Here is an 18,761-nt window from a genome sequence, read left to right as displayed (position 1 = left end):
TATTCTTTAAGAGATAAGGATTGTAAATGTTAGAGTAGACTCATGCATTATGTTGTCTATAAATATATATATAAATGCTTTTATGAGAAGAAGACTGATGAGTATGTTTTGTTTTTTTTTATTCAGGTTACTGGAAAACTTATAGCCTTGAATGGTAATGGTTTGGATGCATGCTTACGAGATATATGTTCTTATCTAGATCTTGTTATTGATGGTAAGCTTCCTTACAAATGTTAGAGGGGTTTATATTATGTCTAAAAACTCTAAAATGATTGATTTGAATATAAAGCCTCTTAAGTTGCATGAACAATCTTCAAATAATCAGGTTAGACTCACTAACTACTAATTCAATATCCATTTCTTTGTTTGTAGGATCAAGAATTTTTTTTCTTCTTTTCTCTATTGCAGTAGAGAAAGAACACACATAAGACATTACCATAATTCTATTAAATCATAGCACTATTTAGGCACTTGTTATGGAAAAAAACACAAACTGATCAACCAAGTTTGCCATTCTTTCTAGTTAAGATCAACTCGTTCATGTGCCTCACTTGAATAGAAAGTCTCATGATTGTTGATTGGACTTTTATAGCCTTTACATACTTTTTACATACTACAATGATACGGATATCTGATTGGCTTTCAGTAATTTCAATGGCTTCAGTTTTATGATTATGTTGATATATTTAATGGTCAGAACTGTTAAATTAATGCACCAAGAAACTTTTGCTCATTTCTGTTTTTCTATTCTTTGTATTTTGTATGCACAAACTTATGAATGCCTTGGTGTCTAATGTAGTTGGTTAATCTATTTTTGTTCTCTCTTTTTTTTGTATCTTTTACGTAAAATATTTTGGGTATTATTTTTATAGAAATAGAACGAAGTATATATATATAACTTTACAGTGATGAAACAATATTGTATACATATTTCTTCAAGCCTTATGTAGTATGTATATGAGTTTATTTCTTATAATCTTTTTTGAATTTTGCTTGCTCTTGCATTTTTCATGGAGATACAAATTCTAGTTTTTCCATTTCTTCTTGAAAGTGAAATATTGATATGCCAATTTTTTCTCTCTCTATTTTTATGTGGTAAGAATGGGTCAATATTTTTTGTTACAAAATACTAGAGAATCATGAATGATATTCATAAGACTCTAGATGTGCTCAAACCTTGTCCGAGCTTGAATGCACTTCATGTAGAGTTTGGCCAAACTCCAAACTAAGCACACCATAAAGAGTGGACCTCATTGAAATCCTTGTGAAGGTGATCATACTTTTCCTTTAAATAGTGCAAGTTTAGTTTGAAATGTGAGTTCAAATTTCTTTTCATTAGTTTGCATGGTTATGTTTTATAGTTAAAATTTTATATTGTGATCCATAATATGGTTTTATACATTCAGAGCGTTAGGAGCTCTTTTCTCACACTTATTCATTTTTTTTTTGTAATTCTGTATTTTTAATTTTTTTTTGTATGTCAACTCTTGCTAGCAATACCTTCTTTTTCTTTATCTCTTCTCTAGCTGTAGATTCTAAAGTGATGAGTTGTTTTGAGTGTCATTTCTTATGCATTGAAACATTAATATATTGACATGAATAGACAAGCTGATAACATGATACACTAATAATGTTGTTATGAAAAGTAGAGGAATAGAAATATAGAATCTATTGTGACAGGACCCAAGTGTGAAAGGTAATATATGGGTTACCTTTTAAATTTATATGCTTCTACATACAGACAACTTATACAAATACCATTGACATATTCATGGAATCTTTCAATGATGGATTATTTTTATTCAATTGTACTAAATCGTAATATTTATGTTCAGCTGAAACTATTGACCCTTCTCTGTGTTTGTGATAATTCGTTGAGGTGTTTCTTCTTGTGTTCTTGTTTTAGTTTTTATGTTATGCATAGATAGCTTGATTTGATACCCATCTGGTTTGCTATTTAGTGTTATTGTGTTGTCTGCAGTCTGGGTTTTGTGTAGATTGTCACTCTGTTAGTCTTTTGTTATTAGTTACTCCAATACAAGCCATATGATACCCCGTTTATGTTGTTAGATAGGCATACACTACACCAAATATATATTTTTTTTTACAGCACATGAATGTAAGACTATTAGAAAAGTATTATAATAACTAATCTAAAAGTTGGTAGAGTGTAAAAGGCGGGCCTGAAAAATTATTGAGCGCCAAAGTAAAAGGAAAAATGAAATTTATGTGTGTGTTTTTAATAAAAAAAAGTCAAATAAATTATATGTATATATGTTTTTGGTTAGATATATATATATATATATGTGTGTGTGTGTGTATTATTAATTAGATATATGTTTTCTACGTTAGAAAGTAGGAACAAAAAAGTTAAAACTTTGAAGAAAAGCTATTGAAAATCTCTATTAGCTATAGTATATAACTTTAGTGGGAAACGTATCAACACATGCATCAGACCAAATAATCAATACTCACAAGAACACATTGAAATTTATGTATTAATTAAATAAAAAAATTTTAATTTGCTTTTGGTTGGTTTTGTAGAATTACCAAATACTAATTATGTATTTTAAGTTTGGGTTATGAGAGTCAAATGTTGAAGTTGCATTTGATGCTAAATGAATTGAGACAGTTGGCAGGGGCTATAATTTAATTACGCTTGTTCTCTTGCTTTTAATTTAATTTCTTATCCTTTGTGGGTTTAGCTTCTATAAATATATATGTACATCTTTGTGCCTATTGATTGTCTATAGTCTGATTACTTTGAAGAAATAAGAATTTCTATTTAATGACACATTTGGTATATATATTGTTATTAGATTGTTGTTGTCTCGTTTGTTTGGGAGTATTTCATGGCATAAATTGCATGTATAGACACTGTGAGATTGATAGACTTAACTGGTTGTGAGTTTAGGCACCTAAGGGATGGCTTGTACTAGTTGGCTAAAAGCTAATTTAATCACAGTTATGCCCAGCTAGCTGTTAGTTACCAATTCTCTATTTTATGTTTACAAGAATTACTCAGTTTTTCAGTTTACAAGAATTACTTTATATGCTTTCTTTGGGGGCTGATTTTCCCATGACTTTTTTTAGTACTTACACATTATTCTTGGAATATTTTAAATTTCTAATAAGAAAGTTTCTAATAATAACAATATTATATATGCAGAATTATGAACCACGATACCCAGCACCTCCAAAAAATTTCCTTTAATTGAAGCAGCAGTGACCATTAGGTACACAAATTTCAACTATTAAAAATGGTTTAGTCATTTTATTTTTCACTTTTTCGAGCAAAAGGGTAGCTTTAAATTTAAACATTAAGCTAAAAGAAGCTATTTGTTTTTCTTTCATAGTGTTGTTCTGGTTCTTGAATGTCTTATTAAATATTATCACTTTTCATTGGTTTTTTATGGTATTTTATTTGTTTGAATTTGGCATATTATGTGCCATTTAGTTTTCTAGTTTCTTATTTCGTAAGATGCAGTTACTTAGTTGGCTTCTCAAAATTATAGGAACTATAACTATTTTGCATGTGTAGTAAATGCCTGTTTATGTCAGTCTACCTATTTTAATAGCTAGAATAATCAAATTTGGATGCTGACCTGGAGTAGGTAAGGAATGCAATTATTGGTAGCATTCTTATTGAAATTTATTGACTATTTGTTAGGTATCAAATGTTCATACGAAGTCTAACTATTTGTTAACTCTTTTTACAAAATGTGCAAAGAATTTATTTGTGGGTTTCACTATTTTATATAATTAATAATTCATTTGTCAAGAAAAGAGTGTTTCGTTACATGGCTTGTCAAGGGTGCTTTAAATTTAAACATTAAGCTAAAAGAAGCTCTCATAGAAAGCATGTTGTAGAGTAGTTTGCAATGATTTTTTATAATGATTTCTTTGGTTTCATTTTTGTTGTTAGAGTGCTCATATATGATATCATAATTTGTCTGAGTTATTTTGATTTGACTTAAATATTTTCCTTTAAAAACAAGACAGTACAATCTGATTAACAACTCCTTTAGGTTTGGTCTTTGCTTTAGTTATTATTTTGCGTACTTTGACATAAAAGTTTAGATAATTAGATTGGTCATGTGTTCTACGTAGCACCCAACTCACAAGAGCATAAGGTGCTATTTGAGGTTTTGAGAGCTGTTGAAGAGACAGAGGTCTTCCTTGATAAGTAAAAGGATGTTCTTGTGAGCAATGTGTCTTTATTAGTTTTTAATATATATTTATACATGTACATATATATTAATATATATTGTATTTCTTTATGCGTAATGAATTTATGTTTTAAAAGAATGGAGAATACCATGAAGCACTAGGGAAATGGGAGAGTGCTTTTATGCATGGAGTGATTTGAAAACAACTTCTTGTTTGATGTTTCCTTTTGTGGTTTGGTTTAAGCTATTATGGTATGCATGTGGAGAACTGATTATAGAGGCTTGGGCATGTCTAGTTTCATCCTCAACTCATTTAAAGTTAAATTTTTTTGATGAATTGATAACCCCGATTGATATGTGATAATGATTTCATGGTTCTTATTATGCTTAGATGACTTAATGTCATTTATAAGAAATTTGTATGTTTTTTGCATTAAAGGAATTTTTTTCAATTCAAATTGAATGTTCAACTCTTTATTGAATATCCTGGTATTGCTTGAGTTTCTAGCTGAACTGATCTATGTGAAAAATCAGTGCAAGGAGAGAAAAAGCGAGAGGAAAACAGAGGAAGAAACTTGTTCATTGGTTCAACGAAGCTTGTTTTTTTTTTCTTTTTCTTTTTCATAGAAGTATACTGTGGCATTTTTTTCTTTCATTATATTATATTTGGATCATCATATGAAAAATTTTATCTATTGAGTTGTTGCTTTTAGACATAAAATCATTGTTTTGCTTGCTGATTTTAGAAATTTGAGTCTTCAATAAAAGCCTAATGTATACTTTCACTCATTGTTTTGCTTGCTGATTTTAGGAATTTGAGTCTTCAATAAAAGTCTAAGGTATACTTTCACTCAGATTTGCCTAAGGTATAAAAGGCACATACATATTTAGATGGATACTGTAATTTCACAAGCTCAAGTGACATTTGGTTCTCTGTTCTTTGGTTTTTCATGTATATGAGCATTTCTCTGATTTTTTTTTTTATTTTGGTTTTATAGAACTACCTGGTGCAACATCAGTAGATGCTTAAGGTGAGGCCCAATATTTAACCAATGAGATGTTCAAGAAACCATTTCTGAGATTTTCAACAACTTTCTTTTGATTGGAAAATCGGAGGTCGGTATATTGAACTATGATTATCTTTCTATGATGGTTTGAGATTCTCTTAATGTATATAAGGTGAACATATGCATGTTCTCATCTACATATGTACAAGCCCATAGAGATGGTTTATGTTTGCTAGTGCTTTTCTTGGAATTTTCTTTGATAATGCAATCACGTGAACAAAATTCTGGTATGGTTCTAAACTTGATTCCAAATACAGTAGTCCTGTCTTGCATTATCTGAAGCTCCAGAACCAAGCTCAAGATAAGGATGAGAAACTTAATTGGTAGATACTCCAAATTTTCATTTTGACTGCAGATAGTATTACCATGATTTTGAATAAACTGCATATAAAATTGGTATAAGACCTTGTAATATTTGATTGTTGATAGTAGATTGAAAAATATTGCCCTCTTATGATGTTCTTAATTTTTTTGTTTGTTTGTGTTCTCTGATTTGATCTTGTTTTGAGGTTTTGAGGCAAAATGGTCTTACCTTTACTTAGCATGGCTATTGAAATTAGCTTTACTTAGCATGGCTTGAAATTTATAGATTTTCTCTTTGATTATAAGCCCTGTTTATTTTATAAAATAATATGCACCTTCTTGTTGATTAAGATTCTAGGTCATGTATATGGAGGTTTCACTTAGCTCTCTTCCTAGATAAAAGAGCCTAAGTTGTGGAGTATTACTAACATATTGGATTTATTGCATTGCAATTTAATATTTTTATGATCATGATTTTTTGTAGCTTTTTTGTTGTAAAGGCTATTGTTTCTCTGTTCTTCATCAATTAAATTGAATCCTTTAGTGCAGAAATTAGCTATATATGATTTTATTACTACAAAGTTTATCTATTAAGTGGTAGCTGATAGATATGATATCGAATCACAAATATTCAACACTTGCATATATTTTGATAAAGTTTAGTTCATTCATTCTCTATTCTCTCTGATGATATGTGCACATAAACATTTTACACATGACATGCCTTTTTAAACCAGTGAATAATTTTTTGGTTAGAAATAGTAGATTCTTTCTTGATTGGATATTTTTTTTACTAGTATAAATGCTTGTTCAACATTAACCGATATGCAATCCAAGATTATGATAGTATTATTGACTATTTTAGATGAATGGTATGATATTTCATGACCTCGTTAGTTTTTTTTTTATGTTTTATTTACCAGATTCAACAAGTGAAGTGCAAAAGAAAATCTGATTTGGAAGGCTTTGGTGTGCTGGCATTTGGAAGATCATGAATTACTACCTTTACTTTTGAATATGCAATTGTTTAAGACTATTTTGTTTACTATTGTGAGAATGTTTTGTTTATGTTAATTAGGCAGTGTTGAATATCACAAGACTTTTGGATTATTTTTTAGATAATCTTGAATGTATTTTGACACAATTATTTGGTTATACGTGTTATGAACTATATAATTGGTACTCAAAAATATATTTATAAAATGTTAATGGTGTCTTAAGTATATTAAATGAAGCAGATTTGAATTAAAGAAATAAAAAAATAATTATAATGTACAAGTTTATATATTAATAATTCAAGTTTATCCAAATATTAGAATAATACAAAAAATGTGTTATTGTATCTTGTACAATAACACTGGTTTATAAGCATAAAATTATGTTATGCAAACTATTTTCTATAAATGAATATATAATGAGAATTTAAACTTATCTAAAATTAAAATAATACGAAAAATGTGTTATAATATCTATTACAATAACACTTTTTATAAGTAAAGAATTTTGTTATGCAAACTTCATTATATAACACAAAAAATGTGTTATACTAAAGTGTAGTATAACACAAATTTATAAGTATTGAAATGTGTTATATAATCGACTATAAATAATATATTTAAACACTTATCTATTTATTAAAATAACACAGAAAGTGTGTTATCGTTGACAGTATAATAACACATCTGTATAACAATGATAAAGTGTTATGTAAAGTACCATGACCTACGATAACATAGTCGGTCTTAACACGTCAAAAAGTGTTATGGTATGTTTTGATAACACATTTTTGGTCTTATTAAAAGCATTTTTTCTTGTAGTGCAAGGAGTATGCCAACTTCTCTATTTCTGGGTACCGAGTTTCTGCGTCTACCAGTCGCTTGCTCACATCATACACTGGCTACTGGTGCTTCTTTTCTCCTTTGACCAGGGCGACACTTATAGCATGTTCCGATATGGCTAGATACAAGTACAACCTTTCCCCTTTTTCTGGCTTGGCCAAAAGGGGTGGTTTTCCAAGGTGTTCCTTTAGCTTGGTGAAGGCTTCCTGACAATCATCATCCGAAGCAAACTTTTTGCTCCCTTTTAGGGTGTTGAAGAAAGGGAGGCATTTGTCAGTGGACCTGGAGATGAACCTATTGAGGGCTGCTACTCTCCCTATTAAGCACTGCACCTCCTTCTTGCTTCGTGGTGGGCTCATTTCCAGCAATGCCTTGATTTTTTCAGGGTTAGCCTCGACACCTCGGGAATTCACCATCATATCGTCCACGTATACTTTTATATTCCTTCCTATTTGATTTGCAAACATTCTGTTCACCAACCTTTGATAAGTAGCACCTGCGTTTTTTAAACCAAAAGGCATCACTTTGTAGCAATAAAGCCCCTTGTCTGTTATGAACGAAGTATGCTCTTCATCGGTCGAGTTCATGGGTATTTGGTTGTACCCGGAATATGCATCCATGAAGCTGAGTAGCTCGTGTCCCGCCGTTGTGTCTACTAACTGGTCTATCCTAGGAAGCGGGAAGCTGTCCTTAGGGTAGGCCTTATTAAGGTTAGTAAAGTCCACACAAGTCCTCCACTTTTCGTTGGGCTTTGGGACTAACACTGGGTTTGATACCCATAGTGGGTAGAATGCCTCTCGGATAAACCCATTTGCCTTCAACTTGTCAACCTCCTCTTTTAGGGCCACGTATCTCTCTGGGTCCAGCGCTCTCCTTTTCTACCTCACAGGCCTTGCTTTTGGGTCGATGTTTAGGTGGTGGCACATGATCGCTGGGTCTATCCCTACCATGTCCTCGTGACACCAGGCGAATACGTCGAGGTTGGCTTTCACTAACTCTACCAGTTTCTCCTTCACGTCACCCATAAGGTTTTTTCCTACCTTCAACTTTCTCAACGGCTCATTCATGACTGTGACTTCTTCCAACTCTTCTACCGGTTCGGCTCTAGGTTCCTCCGCGAATCACAGATCCAACTCGTGTGGGTTTGCGCCTTCATGCACAACCATTACCATAGGCACCAAAGGCTCCGTGGCCATGCGAAGGGATGCGTTATAGCATTCCCTCACTTCCTTCTACTCTCCTTTCACACATGCTATTCCCCCGGGAGTGGGGAATTTCATAGCTAAGTGGTATATAGAAGTTATTGCCTTCAATTCTCTTAGGGAGGGTCTCCCTAATACTGCATTGAAGGCTAAGGCCCAATCTACCACGACAAAGTTGGTCGTTATGGTAGTTTGTCTGGGTTGTTCTCCCATGGTGAGGGCAAACTCAATTGCCCCTAGGGGCTATATTAAATCTCCTGTAAATCCATACAGGGGGGTATTGCAGGGCTTCAGGTGCTGGATGTTCAATTCCAATTTCTCCAAGGCAGGGCGATACAAGATGTCTACAGAGCTTCCATTATCCACCAGGACTCGATGTACCCTCATGTTCGCAAGCTGGACGATCAGCACCAATGGGTCGTTATGAGGGAAATGTACACCCCATGCGTCTTCTTCGGTGAAGGTTATCGAGTCATTCTCACCCTTGAAACTCTTCGGGGGGCGTTGTTCCAAACTTAAGACGCATGGTGGTGGACTCTGTCTCGCCTCCCTGGCATATTTGTCTCGCCCCTTCCTTGATTCGCCTCCAAATCCTGGCCCTCCAAAAATGGTCCTGACCTCTCCTTATATTTCTGGGGCCACCTCTTGTGCCCGTGGTGAGGATACCCCTTCTTCTGATCTTTGGTTCTCTTTGCAAATGTATCTGCCCAAATGTCCCCTGCGTATAAGCTCTTCGATTTCTATCTTCAAGTGATTGCCTTCTGCGGTGGTATGGCCGATATCTTTATGATACTGGCAATATTTAATGGGGTCTCATTTTGACTGGTCTTTTTTCATTGGTGGGGGCCTTCTAAAAGGGACCTGGTTTTCATTCGTGACAAAAATATGTTCCCTAGCATGGGTGAGGTCAGTATAAAAGGTGTAGAGGCCCTATCTGCGCTCATCAATGCGCTGAGGCTTCCGAAGTCGATCATCTCTCGTTCCTTCATATACCCTCTTCTTATTTGCACCACTTTGGCTTTCTCGGATCGAGGGTTTTGGTGGCGACTAACCTTTTTTAGCCTTAAGGCTTTCATGACCATCCTCCACACGAATATATTTCTGCACCCGCTCGTAGAAGTCGTCCAAATCGGTGACCTCTCTCTTGAGCATGTTATCCTATAATTTTCTTCTCGGGCGTACTCTGGTTGTGATGGCCATTTTTAGCTCTCTACGAGTTAAGCTCCTCACCTTGTCTGCCTCCATATTGAACTGGTGGATGTAGCTCTTTAGACTCTCACTTTCTCCTTGTTTTACATTAGCGAGGCTTGTTCCTGGCATTGTGTAATCCCGCACGGCGTGATGTTGCTGGAGAAATTCATCAGAAAATTGTTGCCATGACCTAATGGACCCTGGTCGAAGTCTTTTGAACCTTTTGTACGCAGATCCTTTCAAGGTGATAGCAAAGCAATGACACTTGGCCCCGCTACTAATTCCCCTTAACTTCATCAAATCGTTAAACGCGTCTAGATGGTACTTTGGATCTGTATTCCCTTCATATGGGGTCATAGGAGGCTCCTTGAAGTTGGCTGGGAACTGGATGGCCTGGATCTCTTTAATGAAGGGCGATTCATGGTCGAACTCGTCCTCAAGAGCTTGTCCTCCAGAGGCGGTAATGATCTTGCTCCATAGGCTTCTCATTTCGGTGTCTAAGTCTTTTCTCCTCTTATTCAAGGAGTCTCTCAATGTGGACGGGTTAGCATCTCGATTTCCTTTGCCTTCCCGAGGTGCCATAAGAGGGGTAGTCCTTTTATCCGCCCTTTTCTTGTTGAGTTCCTCTTATAGATCTGAGGGTGTTCTCCTTGAGGTGACTTCGACTTCGTTACGAGGGCCAGTGTTGTTCTTTTGCTCTGGCCTTTGGGGCAACTTTGGTGATCCGGGACGTTCGCGCTGCTTCATCTGAGGGGTGTTACTGGTGGAGAGTCGAGTCCTCCCATCGTCCACCAGGACTATGGTTTCTGCACCCTCTTGACCTCCCTCTTTTCACTTAGGGAGAATTATGTTTGATTTCCCTTGCAGCAAGCCATTTAGCACATCCTGCATGTTCTCTGTTGACAGTAAGAACTCGTCAACGATTGATGGTTAGAAAACTTCAATCTCTATACTGTAAGAAGCTATGAATTAGATAGAAAGAACTCTAAACAACAGGAGAAAACTCAGGCAAGCATAAGAACCAGAAGCATATATTTCATAAGTCTCGTTTTTACATTCAGTTTTCCAACCCCTTAGCCTGAGGGGTTGGAGCCTATTTATAGGGGAGGCTCTATTGGCCCAGGATACAAACAAGTCCCAGACCACTGGGACGTACATAGGTACTCTGGTAAAGTAGTGGCTCAGGGCGTAGTGGTGTCTACCCTGATGGTGTCAGAGTCGTGGCCTTGGACATAGTACTGTCGGCTCTGGCGCATGGTCGAGGGTGTCCCAGTGGTCTCACCACTCTTCGTACAGGTCCGTACCGCCACTACTCCTCAGACGCAGATCATAGGGTCGTGCCTCTGTTCTCTCCATAACCATACACCCCGTGTCAGCGCACGTGTTCCGTACTCGGTGGTCCTCATCAATTCCCGTTAAATGCTCCACGTTCGTTTGGCATATCAACAAGATTCCCCTAAGTGATCTCATGCCTGTGCCAAGGAGGCTTCATCCTATGCATGTCCTGAGAATTCGAGGTGCCGAGGGTCAGGGCCGGCCTATGCGGATCGCATAGACACGAGGCTAGGAGCACGGGTACCTCAACACACCCCTCACCCTCGCATAGCGAGGGTCCCTCGCATAGCGAGGCTGCCTCTCCTCCTTCCGAGCACAGCGTCGCGAGGCTAGGAACACAGATACCTCCACACAGCCCTCACCCTCGCATAGCGAGGGTCCCTCGCATAGCGAGGCTGATGTTCTTCCTCCGAGGTGCGGCGTCGTGAGGCTAGGAAAACGGACACCTCAACACAGCCCTCACCCTCGCATAGCGAGGGTCCCTCGCATAGCGAGGCTGACGCTCTTCCTCCGAGTGTGGACGAGGCTTGATGCCTGCTGGAATGGGGCGCACGAGGATGGCCAGCTAGGGGCCCTCGCATAGCGAGGGTGAAGTTTGGATCGGCAAGTGGCCGAAGTCCCTCGCCTAGTGAGGGTAACTCTCTTACCCCAACTCCTTCACCATCATGTGATGCCCTTTCAGGATGTCTCGTAACATAGAGCTTCACTTGTGAATAGAATTCACAAGGAAAAAATTCCATATTTACACTTCCCCCCGAGTCTATAAGTGTACTTTTAAGTGTGTTTGTAGACTCTCTCCACTTCTCTTGCTTGACATGCACGGCCAATCTTGGGGGATTTTTCCTTGGCAATTTTTCCAACGCCTCTTGAAGAAGCATGAGGTGAGGCTTGGGGTTGTGTTTCTTTTTTTTAGCGTCCAAAGAAACACAAAAGTCACCCAACACTTGAGGGCATCCATGAGAGATCCTAAGATTGCATAAGGACCAATCATCCTCCATCGCGGATCCCAAGGTTACCCATACTCTTGATCTCCACCATTTATAGGGAAATAGATCCAAGGGCTAGGGAGCATTGACTTTCCCTATAAATACTCCAAGGCTTGAAACCACTTCTCTACATAAAAACTTGCTTAGCCTAGTGGTATTCCCTCTAAGCCTCTTCCAAGAGCTCCAAGGTTCTATTCTCAATAGAAGCATTTTTGAGGTATCCCTTCTTTTTTTTCTTTTTGTTTTAAATTTTTTTTTTTCTTTTTAGCTTCGTGGCAAAGCTGGGCATTACCTCGCTCCTACGATCTTGCTCCTGCTCCTTTGTAAGTCTGTCCTTGCGTCCCCTCAGTTTCGTATCCCCGCAGGTATGTCTCTTTCATCTCTTCTCCCTTTCGTTTTGCATTGATTATACGAGAGTAAGATTGATGGTTGCATGACATTCAACCTTCAGAGTTTAGCATTTTCTTCGCATAGCCTTTCCAGTACCCATACACCGGCCCTTTTCTTATACCCTCACACTCGTGTTGTAGATATTGAGTCGCCCTTATGCGCATACGCCCTCAAGTCTTAGCTTGTCCATGGCGTCTAGGCGATGTCCCGAAGGTCCGTCTAATGTCGAATTTATTGAGTTGTCCTCCTCCGAATCGGAGGTCGACGCACGTAAACCTTCTAACCGCGGGGGTGTGCGGGCGCTCTACCTCAGGAGATTATCTTACCTTAGACATAAGGCGGACTGTCTAGAGAGGGAGCTAGAATCCCATCCCGGGGACGCGGGTTCTGATCTCTTCCCCCGGCAAGCGACTTACATTTCCCAGCTACAATCCACCCTCCAGGATTGCCTTTCCGAAATTGCTTGCCTAGAAGAAAACTTGCCCCCCGAGCCCTTTTCCTTCTGTCATGACGAGTCTCCCGATTACGTGGATTCCTCCTTTGAAGGAGGTGGACATGAATTGGTTGAGCCGGAGTTCCTTTCCATGGTGCCGCCCGCGTTCCCTCTCCTATCCCCTGTCTTGCGCCCTAGGGTTAAGCAAAAAGCTGGTAGACATAGGACATGTGGGGGATCTTCTAAGACCCTTAGAAAGTCGGTTGCTCATAAATTGCCTTACTTTGTCCAGGTACCCGAGATGCCGAAGAGAGTTTTGGACACTTCTGATGAAGTTGGAAGGTCTACCGTTACCCTGAAGAAATTGGGCAACATGCTGAAAGCCCATAAGTTACCCCTGAACCTCAAGTTTGTTATACCAGAGCGCAAGGAACGCGCGTTTGCACCGCAAAAGGGATTCGTGGCGTTTAGCGATGCCATAATCCGATCTGGTGGAGCTCTGCCACTCCACTCTTTCTTCATCAAAGTGCTGGACTACTTTGAATTGGCGCCACTACAATTGTCCCCCAACTCCTGGGTGATGCTCAGCTATTTGTATGTGTTGTACCATCAGGTGTACTCTAGGGGGCCTTCCATTAGTGAGGTTCATTACTTCTTCACCCTGAGGGAGAATACATCAGCCCCCGGGTTCTACCAGCTCCAGAAAGTCGCGGCCCTTAAAGGGAGCTCCCTCTTGGAGGGATCTATTTCCAACAGGGGGGCTTGGAAGTCAGACTACTTCTATACTTATAGTGGGCAGACCCGATACTCTAACTTCAATGCCCCACGTAAGGCTATCATCACTTTGATCCCATATACCGGAAATTTCTCTTATTAATCGACCTCTTTTTTTATAGTTCTTGTAACTGTGGTAATTTCCTTTCGTTCGATGGCAGGTCTCTTAGGGGTTGTCGGTCCTAATCTGAAACGGGCAGCTCATGACCGGGCAATACAAATCCTGGCTATGCCGAAGGAACGCAAACAAGCCAGCGCCCTTTTCACGGAGAGCAATCTCCACTTATGTGGGCTGCTGACCCCGGACCAGAAAGTTACCTTATGCTCCATTTCCCCTGAATCTGAGGATCCACGCCCCGCGTCACCCGACTCTGTTGATTTACCCCCAGTGGCACCCGTACTTGAGAGTCCGTGGGTATATGGTCACGATGAAAGGAATTACGATGAAGCAGCCGATAGGGATTACGTCTATTCCCCGGGTGACCATATGGATGTTGAGGAGACTGTGGTGTCTGAGAACTACTCCTGCTTGTACTCTGTTGCTGGCAGGGCTAAGGGTGTAGCCGATGACGGTCATACTGGCGGTGCTACCTCTCGGATGTCGCCGTTAACGCCTAGCGGTGAGTTTGCCTTTGACGCCCCTGCCCCTTGCCCCCCTATGCCTAGGAGGAATTTTGTCATTCCCTCTTTTGATGGGGTTCCTTCACCCCCGAGGGGGCATTCCAGGTGGGCATCCACAGGCGTCTCTTTACCCCAGGAGACGACCCCACACTCTTCTGCTCCTCGCACTACTGTGGACGGGTCAGGGCCTTCTCGGTCCCCATCCTTGCCAAAACGGGCCTCGACAAGCACTCGCGCCTCCCCCGGCTCAGCTCATGTTTCTATTCCCGAAGATCATCCCCTGGCGAGCCAATATGGGGAAGCCATGAGCCATCACTTGGGAAACTTTCCTGAGGGTGAATGGGGGACGCTGCACGATGTTCCCGAGGCTGAGCTAGAGAATGCCTATATGCGAGCCTCCTTGCAGGTAACTGTCGCGATACTTGGTTTATTAATTTATGATAGCCACATAAATACCTTTTATATTACTTCTGGTGTATCATCTGACCTCTAAGGCTTTGTTTCATATCTTCGTCCTCAATCAGGCCTCTATTTTGAACCATCGGCTGCTTGCCTCCCACTCTTCATCAGCTCAACGGTTGCAACACGAGCTTGAGGAGGCACTGAGGAACCTTTCGGTGGCCCAGACTGCGAAGGATGCCTTGTCCAGCCAACTGGCCGAGATGGTATGCCAGAGGGATACCGCCTTGGCCCGGGCTGCCTCAACCTCTTAGAGCAACATTCAGTTGGAGGCTACCATCCAAACTCTGAACGGGAGGATCGCTGTGCTTGAGGCTGAGCTTGTGAACGTGGAGGATCGCATAATCGGGAAAACGTTGCATGCTGTTTGGAGGACTAACCTCACCGTTGACCTATCTCCTTTCGGGGACCATGCCGTCGAGAAGATTTCTGAGTGGAAAGATCACGGTGGAGATTCGTAGATCCCCTTGTACTCTGTCTATGTATGCTTTTGTTATGTAATCCCTTGTACCATTTCTTCTCTCTTTTTTTTTGTCAAACTTAAGGGGCTCTGATGAGTCCCTCTTATCACTGTTGTTCGTGGATTACATTTTTTTTTTTTATTTGATGGAGATAACCTTTCTGGTGCACCTTGGTTATACTTGTAAGGACACTTTAACCCGTTGGGCTGTTGGGGTCCTTTTATATTCTTTGCGCGCGCTTGTTACTTTTTGCGAGAAGCGTCCTTCTCGTCCTTATACATAGTACTATTTTTTTTTCCAAGGGTCCCTTGTAAGACCCTTTTTGGGCTAGCCGGCTTAATGGCCGGTCTAGACTTATTGGGTGATTCCCTCCTTACAGCCTCACCTCTTGGGGTGTCGGCCTTTCGTCGGGGGTCATCCTTTTGAACCAATCCCTTGATATTCATAAGGGTAGCTAATCCTTGTGAATATAAGAGACAATTTTTTTTTTTTGTTTACTTTTGTCGTCCTGCCCCCCAAGTACCTGGTGAGATTTATCTCGGTGGGGACTTTAGTTGATATTCGCATAAAGAAGTAAGTTACACACGAAGTGGAAGACAGTTTCATTCATGGTAGTCGGATTACAACGATATATAGATAGGTAAAAGGCTTACATCTACTTGGGAGGTTATCTAGGTAACCTCTTTGATTCTTATCTACTAAAATAGCATAACCTGCAACAAACTAAGCATAGCTACTACTTGTACCAGGCGCGGGAGTCTCATTGCTAGTCTTACCTGGTTGGGCCTTTCGTGATTCTGGGGTCTTGTCCCTGTGGGTCTGTACCTCCGTGCATCACCATCGCTGTTGGTTCTGATGGCTTCTCTGACTTGTGAAGGGAGGTGTTATAACACTCCCTTGCCTCTCTTTGTTCTCCCTTCATACTCGCTACCCCACCAGGAGTTGGGAACTTGACGGTGAGGTGGTATATTGAAGTGATTGCTTTCAATTCTCTTAGGGATGGTCTCCCCAATACCGCATTGAAAGCAGAGGCGCAATCTACTACGACGAAGTTTGCTATGATCGTGGTTTGTCGGGGTTGTTCACCCATAGTGAGTGCTAATTCGATCACCCCTAAAGGTTGTATCGAGTCCCCTGCGAACCGGTATAGGGAGGATTGACAAGGCTTCAAGTGCCTGATGCCCAAACCCATCTTTTCCAGGGCGGGGCGATATAAGATGTCCACAGAACTTCCATTGTCTACGAGGACTCGATGCACCCGCCGGTTGACCAACTGAACTGTCAACACCAGCGGATCATTGTGGGGGAAGTGTACCCCTCGCGCGTCCTCCTCAGTGAAAGTGATCGAGTCATTTTCTCCCTTGAAGCTCTTTGGGGGTCGTTGTTCCAAGCTCATAATGCAGGGTGGCGGACTTCACCTGGCTTCTCTAGCATACCGATCTCGTCCTTTCCGGGAATCTCCCCCAAGCCCTGGACCTCCGAAAATAGTTCTCACTTCCCCCTGTATCTCTGGAGCTTCTCTATGCGTCCTAGATAGCACTGGTTCGTCCTCCGTTTTCAGCCTTTCCTTCCTGACATACCGACCTAGGTGCCCCCTGCGGATGAGTTCCTCAATTTCTTCTTTCAGGTGGATACATTCTGCTGTGGTGTGACCAATATCCTTGTGGTATTGGCAGTACCTATTGGGATCCCTCTGGGACCGATCCTTCCTCATTGGTGGGGGCTTCTTGAAGGGAACCCGCTTCTCGTTGGTGATGTAGATATGCTCCCTTGTATCCGTCAGGTCCGTATAGAAAGTATAAGCCGTTTGCCTATGGTCGCTTCCCCGCTTTGGTTTTCTATGTTGATCATCCCTCGATCCTTCGTATGCCCTCTTCTTCTTCGCACCATTCGACCCTTCATTGGTTGGGGGCTGTGCAGGGGACTCGACCATTCCCGCCTTTAAGTTCGCGTGACCGTCCTCTACACGAATATACTTCTGTGCTCTCTCGTAGAAGTCATCTAGATCTGTGACTTCCCTCTTGAGCATATTATCCCACAACTTGCTTCCCGGAAGCACCCCGGCAGTGATGGCCATTTTTAACTCTCTGCGGGTCAGGCTCCCCACTTTGGCTGCTTCCATATTGAACCTATGGATATAGTTTTTTAGGCTCTCATTTTCGCCCTGTTTTACATTGGCTAGGCTAGTCCCTGGCATTGTATAATCACGCACGGCATGATGCTGCTGGAGAAATTCGTCTGAAAATTGTTGCCAAGACCTGACGGACCCCGGTCGAAGTCTTTTAAACCATTTGTATGCGGGCCCTTTCAACGTGACTGCGAAACAGTGGCATCTAGCCCCGCTACTTATCCCCCTCAGCTTCATTAAGTCATTGAATGCGTCTAGATGGTACTTGGGGTCGGTGCTTCCTTCATACGGGGTCATATGAGGCTCCTTGAAGTTGGCTGGGAGTCGAATGGCTTGGATCTCTTTGGTGAAAGGCGATTCATAGTCGAACTCTTCCTCAAGGCTCTGCCCTCCAGACACGGTGACAATCTTACTCCGCAGGCTCTTCATCTCCGTATCGAGGTCTTGCCTCCTCTTCTTCAGGGAGTCCCTCAACATGGACGGGTTGACATCTTCCTTTCCTTTGCCGTCCCGGGGGATAGTAGGAGGGGTAGTTCTCTTATTCGCCCTCTTCTTGTTGAGCTCCTCTCGTAGGTCTGAGGGCGTCCTCTTTGAGGTGACCTCGACGTCGTTGCGAGAGCCACCATTGTTCCCTTGCTTTGGCTCCTGGGGTGGCCTCGATGGTCTAGGATGCTCTTGTGGCTTTTCCCTGGGGGTGTTACTGGTGGAGTGTCTGGTCCTTCCGTCGTCTACTGGGACAGTGGTTTCCTGACCCTTCTCTTTCCTCTTGGGCAGGGTCACGTTCGACTTACCTTGCAACAGGCCATTCAGCACCTCCTGCATGTTCTCCAGGGTAGTCTCCAGTCTTTGGTTTTTACGGTGCAGTTCACGAATCTCCTCTTCATAGAAACGAGATTTAGAACTCGAGCTCACGGAATGGACCCGGGGTTGTTTATCGCGTCTGTGCGTTGAGGGGCCCGGGTCTTGCCGGCCGGAGTTCGGTACCTTCGGTGGTTTGGGAGGAGGGAACTCGTTGGCGTTCCCGGGTGGTGCAGTAATTGTCCTTGGAGGATTCTCACCGGGCGGGATGGCCGGAGACGAGGCCTCCTTGTCATTCTGGTGAACCTCAAGGTCCCTTGGGGGGTCTATGTCTCGGGGTGGAGGTGGATCCTTCATGGAGGCCTTCAGCTGGACTCCGGTAAGGTGGACCTCCACCTCTCGAGGCTCCTTGAGACGCTTCGAACGTCTCGGCATTTTTCCTTGCCGGAAGTAATGGCAGAACAGTAGCTTGGTGCTTACGTTCCCACAGACGGCGCCAAACTGTTGACAGTAAGAACTCGTCAACGATTGATGGTTAGAAAACTTCAATCTCTATACTGTAAGAAGCTATGAATTAGATAGAAAGAACTCTAAACAACAGGAGAA

The 18,761-nt window shown here is 41.3% G+C and overlaps 1 long non-coding RNA gene across 2 annotated transcripts; it reads left to right on the top strand.

The window, feature by feature from the left end:
• Nucleotides 1-3,189: 3,189 nt before the first annotated feature.
• On the top strand, nt 3,190-6,723 carry LOC133816371 (uncharacterized). Of its 2 annotated transcripts, XR_009885189.1 has the most exons (4): nt 3,190-3,236; nt 5,168-5,285; nt 5,494-5,559; nt 6,463-6,723. It is a non-coding gene; the product is annotated as an uncharacterized LOC133816371 (long non-coding RNA). The 2 variants fall into 2 exon arrangements; XR_009885188.1 differs by lacking the exon at nt 3,190-3,236 and having other exon boundaries at nt 4,542-5,285.
• Nucleotides 6,724-18,761: the final 12,038 nt, after the last annotated feature.

The sequence above is a fragment of the Humulus lupulus genome, chromosome 2 (genome assembly GCF_963169125.1).
Source record: "Humulus lupulus chromosome 2, drHumLupu1.1, whole genome shotgun sequence".
NCBI classification, from domain to species: Eukaryota; Viridiplantae; Streptophyta; class Magnoliopsida; order Rosales; family Cannabaceae; genus Humulus; species Humulus lupulus.
This window is presented reverse-complemented; position numbering and strand designations above follow the sequence as displayed.